The sequence below is a fragment of the Talpa occidentalis genome, unplaced genomic scaffold (genome assembly GCF_014898055.3).
Source record: "Talpa occidentalis isolate TD23 unplaced genomic scaffold, MPIMG_talOcc4v2.1 talOcc4.6, whole genome shotgun sequence".
Taxonomy (NCBI): Eukaryota; Metazoa; Chordata; class Mammalia; order Eulipotyphla; family Talpidae; genus Talpa; species Talpa occidentalis.
This window is the reverse complement of record NW_023604972.1, coordinates 121,614,982-121,623,212: the sequence shown is the minus strand read 5'-3', so window position 1 is coordinate 121,623,212 and position 8,231 is coordinate 121,614,982.

Genomic DNA, 8,231 nt, shown 5'->3' with positions numbered 1-8,231 from the left:
TTTCTTCCACCGTCTCCTCATCCATGAGTAAAGTGACAGGAAGTAGAAGAGAACAATAATGGGATTGGAGGATTGAAGCAGAGGCTAGTCCCCACATCGGAGACAAGAACAGGACCTTTGTTGATAGGTTAAGAAAGAAAAATACTGGACCCAGTATAAGTTGGGCCACATGATCCCAGCAAGGATCCAGGAATTTAACCCTTGATATAAGTCATCTTAAAATAATACAGACAGCAAGTTTCCCCATTATTACCTCAGAAAAGGCAAGTGATGAGACAAGCTTTTGCTGGAGAGATATGGACTAAGTCCATAGAACAAATGTTTCATTGTGAATTATGTCTTGAACTCATGCCATCAGGTGATTACATTTAAAGAACTACAGAGATTTTTTTAAAGAGTTCTAAAAATGTTCTCATCACTGAAATCTCTAAGGGCGGATAAACATTTCGAAATCAACACACTGGTCCAGAGTAAAAACAGATCATAAAACAATAACTCCTGGTAAATTTAACCAATTAGATTTAGCTCTCTTTGTTCCCCTCTCCATAAAAACATCTTCATCATTGTTCTCAACATCTAACCAAGCCCAAGTTTATACTATAAGAAATAGAACATTCTAAAATTCTAACTTCTTTAGAAAGAATTCTAATACAAATGGATTTTATTCACTTAGTAAATGTATTCTCAACCAAACTTTGCCCCCAAAGCACCAATATCTATAGAGAATATAACACAAACTTCAGTTCCAGTGCGAACCTTGACTTGGTCACCTGCAGCTTTAGATACATCTCTCAGCTATTAATATTTTTGTTTGTTCCTCTTTCCCAACATGAGACATAACGCCAGACTATGGAGTATTTTTAATATTCAAATTAAACGCTATGCATCCTATTTGTCTACTGAGAAAATATATCTATCGCCTCCCTCTTCAAGGCATCACTGTGCCAAGACAAAGAACCCAAGGAGGCTTACTCAGCTCAAGGAGTGAGTCCAGGTTATTATTATCATGAAAGAAGAAACTGGAAACTATGAGGAGTGCATCTACTGATGGGTGCTAGGATCTGCAGCAGTCACTGCTGACTGTCTGTAGAAAGAGGGTGGCTTGAGAATGATAAGAATACATGGTCACTGTTACAAGAACAGTGGAGACTCAGGCAGTGGCACTGGCCACCAATCCCCTGGAGGAAAAGACCTGGATGCCAACCCACAGCTCTGCCACTAATCTGGCAGGAGTTTGTCGAAATAGAGTATGGAAAAACAAAAGTGCATGTTAAGGTCAGCAATGTTCACTGCACAACCAGGACACACTTTCTAGCTACCTGACTGAAGTGTATAATCATTCTGCATGATTATGTAAGCCTGTTTTTGGAGGTATATTCGAAGTACCAGGGAACCTACATCAGGAGGAACTTAGAGCCTCTCAGCTATGTGCTGTGCTCCAAGTCAGCCATTTCTTAACCTTGAGTCTTTTCCTTCATAGTGAATGCTCCTATCCACCTGCTGACCCTCAGTCTGAGTCGCCTCAATTCATCAGAGATGGCCCATTGAAGCTAATAGTTGAAGTCTCCATCTGAATAGTTGTAACAGGCTCCCAGGATATTGGCAGATTTTGCTCAGCATGGGAACCCCTAAACACATCCTAACTGAGGAGGGTGCCTCAGTCAGAGTCTGAACAGCAAAGATTCAGCCCATATGTAGTTTAAGGGTAGTCAATAAAGGGACTACTAAATGTGGTGTGGGTAGAAAAATGCAGTTACTTTGCTAATAACAAAAGCCTGAAGGCAAGGGGACACAGTAGATTCCAGAACCTAAAGTGGGTAACTGTAATGAGAGGGCTGTGGCCTTTAGTAGAGGAGCAGAGACACTAATCCCTCCCAATAAAAAAGCTGCAGGAATGAATGCTCCAGCCTCACCCTTCTGCCTTTCCACTTTTTGCTGGTCATCTCCATTGTCTAAATATAACAGGAAGTTGAAGGCACGTGGTCACAACACACACAAACACATGCCAGCCTACTGCAGGCAGAGCAGGGCAGAAAGGGGGAAGAAACTGGAGGTGGAGAAGTCCAGAGAGCCAAGGAAGAATGTGTATTTCAGCACTTCTCACAGTACATTCTGCAACGGCTGCTGGTCTGTGAAGTGTTTGTGGCTAAGCTGCCATGAGATAAGTATAGAAATGGGGAGAATGCATTTAGAAACCTTGATAGCAACTTGACGCTGCCACAACATTCAAGTCCATCATCACAGACTCAGCACATTAAATAGTGACTAGCGCAGTGTGGGGGCAGATGACCCAGGTGAATTGCATGTGTCATGAGCTATGTTCTACAGATGCAGAAATAGGCTCAGGTTAACGCATGAGATATTTTAATGTGAGCCTGTCAGCAGTAACTAGGTTTTCTCATCTCACAAAGTTAAATGTAAGAATTTATTTTTACAATTTTCTATCCTATCATTTCAGATCAAATATGTATAATATAACATGTTTTTCCTTTGTTAGGTAAATTAGGAAATATTTGTATTAATGTTTCCATATTTGATATTGGTAAGTAGTTTGTATTTTCTGCAGATAATGATGAAACATATCTCAGAACAACTATTTGAAGGCTCTAGAAAACAACCAAAGGCAGTAATAGAAACTGAATATTCAATCTTTGAAAGAAAACTAAGTAAAAAGTATAGTAAACTGTGTAACCTTTAAAAAAAAAAAGAGGACTTAGAGGACAAATTTGGAGGACTTAGACTACCTCATTTCCAAACTTATTATAAAGCTACAATAATGAAGAGAATGCTGTAATACCATAAAAATAGACACATATTGATGAAAAAAGTAGAATACAGAAATACAAAATAATTTTCAATATGAACATTCAACCAATGAATTAAAAAAAAAGTCTTTTCAATCATGGTACTGACACAAGTTGATATATGTATGAGGAAGAAAGGATTCTCAACTTCAATCTTACCATTCACAAAAGTTAATTCGATACAGATAATAGCCCTAGCAATAAAAACTAAAACTGGAAAGATTCTTGAAGAATCTAGAAAAATATCTTCATGACCTGCAAATAAAGTTCTACAAGAGATGAAACTGTATTAAGTTGATTTTTTAAAACAATCAGAAAAAAAAATCTTTGACAAAGGGGCTAATGGACTGGGAAGGGCAAGAAGAAACTCACTGGAGTAATACAAATGCTCTTGATCTACAGAAGGGCAGTTTTACATGGGTACCACTTTCTGAAAAATCCCAACACATTGGATACTTAGGATTCGACACTTCACTATATGTAATTTCTACCTAACAAAACTGTAAACATATATTAAACACTAGTTAGTAAGCCTCCTTTTCACAATAGTATGGTTGAGCAATTCTGAGCTACTTTCTGTATATTCTAGGTAATGGTAAAAGAGAAATTATATTGAGGGATGAAAATCAGATTACTTATTTGGAAAAAGTAGTTATAGAGATAGAGCAGGAAAAGACTAGGATGTATCTTGTGGTGTGGGACTCATTTCAAACTATTGGCATAAAATCCATGATTCTATATACATAAAGAGAGAGGGAAGTGAGGGGGGATATTCATACATGTGCATTTTGGGGTGTGCATGGGTGAGTGAGAGTGCATCAACACTATCACTGAGAAGGCATAAACACACCCAGTTGTGAGGTCTTCAGTTAAAAATACCATTCTTTACTAAAAACCAAGGGCTAATTAGACAAAAGGCTGATTCCAGCATTGGAGCAGAAATAGCACAAGATATCCTGTAGTAGCTAGTGTTGAAAATTAAGGCAATGCTTTAAGAATAAGAGAACACATCAGAAAGAATAAGAAACCAGTTTGGAAAAAAAAAAAGAAAGAAACCAGTTTGAAGGAGTTCTCATTGGTCGAATTTAGGACAGTTGATAAAATCAACTGATATAGTGGGTGAAACTTTTATTTACATGATCTCCAAGTAATTGTTGCCCCCCAAAAATCTCTACAGGGGAGGGATCAGGTTGGCCCCAATTTATCTGTGTAATCTAAGGGATATTAGATTATATTAGGGCACTAATATTAGGACAAAGTGACATGATGTGCCTCCAGATGGGATGCACTAAGAAGAACATATCACTTTATTCCTGCCAAAAATGCATGACCTAAAACTAATCATTCTCATATTGAGGGACATTCTACAAAGTGATTGTCTTGTTCTCTTGAAAAATGTCAAGGCTAAGACTAAGAGAAACAGAACTGTTTCAATTAAGGGAGACCTAACAACCACTGCTACATGTAATAATGAGATTGGTTCCTGGACTGGGAAAACTATATAAGAGACATTATTGAGATAAAATTTGAGTATGAACTATTACAGATTATTATAATAGCATTATAATAATTTTTGGTTTACAAAATACAAAAGGTTTTCAGAAAATCCACATGAAATGATTTAGTAGAAAAGAGGCACGGTGTCTTGAACTTCCATTCAAATCATTTACAAAAAAAGATTTTATAGGGCCTCCCCGGTGGCGCAGCGGTTGAGCGCTGGGTTGCGAAGCTGCCCACAGCCTCTGCAGCGCCAGTTCGATCCCCGGCTGCTCCCCAGCCACCGGAGGAGGGTCCCACATGGCGCGCAGACCTCTCCTGCCGCCCACTGCTCCCCTCAGCAGTGTGCTTCGGTCCTTCTGCCTGCTCTGCTCCCCGCTCTGGTGAATTCTCTCACCCTCCCACGCTTCTGACTGTACCCAGTGCTTGTATGTATAAATAAATAAATCTTTAAAAAAATATATTTAAAAGATTTTATATACATAAACACATTGAGAGTGAGAGAGATTAAAAAGGGAAAGGGAAATGCTTAAGCAGAGCAAAATGGAAGCTGGTGAAGGAATATTGGAGCTCCTTACAATCTTCTTGCAACTTTTTTTATAAGTTTGAAATTGCATTAAAATAATAACATAAGACAAATGATTAAAATTATATAAAATATTATGAAATATTTGAAATATTAATAATTATCCTTGATACACATTCATGTATTTAATCTGTATCTTCTTTAGTATGTTGCCATTGGTATTTTTGTGAACAATTTTTTTAATATGAATTATTTTTATCTCCAAAAAATTGCCTGCAGTATTCTTCATAGTTGAATTTTATGAGTTAAAACTTTGAAATTCATGACAGCTTCAATTGATCCCTCTCATTTGACCACAGTATTTTTATTTAAGAAACGACTCTCTTTACAAGAGCTGAGCACATTGTAGGCAGATCTGAGAGTCTATTAAATAAAGGCTATTCTCAAATTTTAACTTTTTATGTTAAGAGCTGCAAACATCTCAATCCAAATATTTTTCAGGTACTTTTCCTTTATAACCCCAGGGTACACTTTCTTCCACAAATATTTTTTTAAGAATAAAAGTCATTTTAAAAGATATGCTTTTAAAATGATACTTCTAAATATTTAAATCATACTGATTATGCAAAAGTATAGGTCTTCTCAATTTCAATCATATCCAGAATAGAAAATAAACTTATCAAATTAAAAATAAAATCTTCATCAAAAGACATTTTCCATATGTTGACCTATTCTGCCATTTGAGTATCGTTAATTTGTTTCTTAACTCTTGCTTTGGTATAATTAAATATCAATATCATCCCATTTGCAAACTCTGTTATTAACAATTTGAGTTGATTTTCCAAGCAATTCTACAAATAGTTGAAATAGTTATAAGATTTAACTAATGATGCAATGCAAACAGAAAGAACACACAGCCTTGTGAAGTTTTTGTTTATGTCAGCTTCATTACATTTACACACAAAAAATGTAATTCGGTTACTCTGTATACAAATAAAAATACTTGTTAATTTAACTATGAGCAGCTTCTATTTCAATTAGTAACATACTGACATTTGTTTGGATGCACTTAGGAGTTGCGTGTGCACCAAAATTAATTCCAAGCACATTTCTGCTCGACAGGTATCATGATTATAGAACACTGTTTTTACCATGGTGCTGAGCTCTGCCAAAATCTATATTCACAGTATCACCCAGCAACAAATAATAATGTTACCTCCAATGTCATATTTTTTATTGAATTTATTACAGTAATCACAGTGATATCAGATGTTTCCCCTTCAACAGATGCACTTCTGAAAGTTGTACTTTGATTTTATGAATTGTCAAATGGAAAACGAATCGAATCATTAACTGTATTTATTAACCTGGATGATTCCTATTTGAAGTATCTGATGGTCCCAACATAAAACTGTAATCATGTAACTTTGCAAAATTATTATGCTACTAATGAAATCAACACTTTTAACACTGCTTTGTACATGCACAAAAACTCTTGAGGATGATTGAAATTAATTTAGAAATACAGACATTTGATCTAAAGGAAAAGTCACACTTCAAAGAATGATGTATAAACATACATTTCCACAGCTGCACATGCTAAATTGTTTTCTTTGGGCAAAGTCCTTTCAAAATCTAACTTTGAAGTAGGTGCTGTTGCTTCTTCAGCAGATGAATGTCTCTGCTTTTTAGATGTTTAGTGATAGCAGTAAAATCCCTGGTGTTAACATACATTTTGTCCAAGTTTTATGTTCTTCATGAACTATCTTGAGAAATTATTATTTTCCACTTGATATACTCTTTTCAGATTTTGGGTTTTGTTTCATTTTGTTGTTGCTATTGGGTTTGCTATTTAATTTTGCTATTGAAAGTACTTACTGCAGTATGTTTAGAGTTACCAATTAACAAAAGAGTTCAAACTATTTTCTATATATATTTATCTATCTCTGTCAACTCTTAGTCTGTATATCTAGGATTTATTTTACATACACTTAACCTGTAATATCTTATCTTTCCCACTGATAGACAATCTCATGGTTTCAAGACTCTCCCCAAACATGGCACATGCACCAGGGTGCAAGCAGCTCTTAGACCAAGTGGCTGGCAGAGACAGTAACTTGTCAAACAGCAGAAGTAGTGAACTTATGTGTGGACAGGTTTCCTTTTAACAACTACACCCTTGAATACTGTTCTCGAAAAGGAGGGGCTAATTACATTGCAGCTAAAAACATCTGGGAAAAGGAGATATGAGTTATCATTAATCTCCTCTTAAATTGAACTAGATGTTAAAAAATTCTGTTCATTGTACATGCATCTTACATGTGACCACAGTAGTAGCCAAAAGCACAATGTGGAAGGCTAATGTGTTATATGTTGCCTAACAAGTATTCCTCATGCAACAAAATGGGTATAATAGATCTATTCATGAAGTTGTAAGGAATAAAAGAGTTAAATAGAAATATGCCTGGATCAAGGGGACTGTAATATCAGAATTAAATATTATTATATTTATTACTGCTTTCTAGGAAAAAGAAAACCACTATGATTCCTTCAACAAGTCCTCATTGTTGAAATTGTTAGAACCTGTTTTTTCCAGACCTTTTCTGCCAAGAATGCTCTCTTAGTGTTCTAGTTGCCAATTCCTGTCCTCTTGTGGCTCTGTTTCTATAGACAGTAATTGTATTGGTGCAACGTCATCAATTAGCTTTTATAGGCAGCCTCATTACATATTTCTTGACTCATAATAAACTTAAAGCTAAAAAAATAATAAAACAATAGTATTTCACAAGAACTGTTAATAAATCATAGTTTTCCCATTTTAAACTCAAATAAGTTGTTTTATGACAGTACACTGAGAATTTTCCATCAACCCTCACTTTACCTAATCTTCAGTTTCAGTTCCCAGCTCTATTTCTTTTGAGATCTTTCTGATCTCCTGAATTCAGATTTGGAGTCTTTGACATGAATAACATAGGTTTGAATTCAAATAGTTCTAAGTTTAAATACCAGCTCTACCCTTTGTTTTTATTTTTTAAAGATTTATTTATTTATTTATTTATACAAGCACTGGGTAGTTAGAAGCACGGGAGGGTGAGAAAATTCACCAGAGCCAGAGTGGTGAATGGAACAGCCAGACTGACGAAATACACTGCTGAGGGGAGCAGCGGGCGCAGCAGGAGAGGTCTATGTGCCATGTGGGACCCTCGCCGGCGGCTGGGAATCAAACTGGTGCTGCAGAGGCTGCCGCCAGCTTCGCAGCCCAAAGCTCAACCACTGTGCTCTTGATTAACCATGTGGACTTGGTCAATTTCAACCTAAGTCTCAGTTTTCTCATTTGTCAAATGGAAATAATAAATATTTTGCATCAGGATCCTTGAGATAACTAAAAGACATAAAAGCTGTAA